Source organism: Haliaeetus leucocephalus, unplaced genomic scaffold (genome assembly GCF_000737465.1).
Source record: "Haliaeetus leucocephalus isolate CR32 unplaced genomic scaffold, Haliaeetus_leucocephalus-4.0 Scaffold616, whole genome shotgun sequence".
NCBI classification, from domain to species: domain Eukaryota; kingdom Metazoa; phylum Chordata; class Aves; order Accipitriformes; family Accipitridae; genus Haliaeetus; species Haliaeetus leucocephalus.
Genome location: NW_010973052.1, coordinates 3,278,298 through 3,279,910, shown reverse-complemented (window position 1 = coordinate 3,279,910; position 1,613 = coordinate 3,278,298).

Genomic DNA, 1,613 nt, shown 5'->3' with positions numbered 1-1,613 from the left:
ATCCCTCTCTTGTCCAAGTCTGGTACCCTAACCTCTAGCCTGTGTTTTCTCCCCTGAGGAGGCTAAATTGTGTGCCAAGGATGCGATGGTTCCTTTGCCTGCCCCTGGAACAGCAGAGTATTTGCAATTCTCTGCTCTCCTGCTTGAGCGTAACCCCAGCCTGTATTAGGTGACCTCAGGGAGACAGCTAATAGCTGCCTCAGTTTCAAAGCTTCAGAGAGATACCTGCAGGGACAGCACCCGACTGCCACCTTGCCTTGCACGCCGACACGGAGAGATGGGCACCGCTGAGGATGCTCAGCTCACATGGGAAACGTAGTTCTGGGGTAACTGCTGCCACGGGAGATGTGTGGATGTGGGTGCCAGGGAACCCGATTTCACCATCAGTATTTTGCCCTCCTTTGCCCCTTTCCCATATCCTATAGTTTCCCCGCCTCTCGCACCTAAGCAAAACCCAAACTCCGAGCAAAGCTCAGGTTTGCGATTCGAAAAAGCAATGCCTCAGACTGCTGCGATTCACAGAGTGGACCCAGCGCCTGGAGCTGCTGGAGTCCCGACTGCATCCATCCAGCCCTGTGGCGATGGTCCGGGGCCAGCTCCCATCTTGCCATGCCTCTTTACAGGGCTGCGGTGGTGCTGGGTGCGTTCCTCTTCAGCCTGTTGCTGCATTTCTACCTGCTTTTATCCCTTTGGCACAGTATTTAGGAAGCAGAAGCCACCGTCAGTGCCTTTGGGGGCTGAAAAGCTCGTCTGTGTGTTACGGGCTGGGAGAAATGAGTACAAATAGAATGGATAATCCTGGCGTCGCTGGGCAGCTTGCTGGACTGAAGAAGGTTGGAGCAACGAGATGGGGAAACCCAAGCAGCGTGCTGGCAGCGCCCGTCATCCGAGAAGAGGTCTGCCCTGTGGGGCCGTGCTGGGAAAAGGATGCAGGGGGACAGCTGAACCCAGTTTGTGCCCACATGGCCCCGAGAAGGGGAACAAAGCGTGGTGCGAACACCTGCGGAGGTGTCCCATGCTGTCCCCTGCGCCAGACCCTTGGCAGTAGGGCCAGGGTGGGCTGGGGAGACGAAGCGGTAGCTCCAGCCTTAACGAAAACATGTCCCACAGGGCTGGTGTGCTGAACTGTAAAGAGACCCTGAGCTGACAAACGTGCTGTGTTCCTGTTACCGCAGCGCCCGTGTCCGGCATCGGCCAGAAATCCCTTGACGTCAGGGGATATGTGCATCTCCCGCTCACGCGAAAATGCGCGACGAAGTGGGTGGGCAGCACGGGAAAGGGGCTGCGTTTAGGAACGGGGAGTTTCAGAACGGCGGGGGGTGCTGCCCCAGCTCCCCACGGGCTACATCCAGCCCAGTGGCTCCCCAGCAGCCACCCCCTCCTCCAGGCGCAGCAGCTGGAGCCCCTGGGAGACGGGGAGGATGCCTGGGGTTACCGCACGGGCGTGGGCCTCGGGGTAACTCCTATCGGCGGTGGGTGGGATCCCAGGGACCCCGCGCCGGTACGTCCGGTGGGATCCAGGTCCCACGCACCCCCAGGCACGAGGTGGGCAGGCCGTGCTGCCACACACGCTCACCCCCGGGGGCACCCAGCTGTCTCCCGCGGCTCCGTTT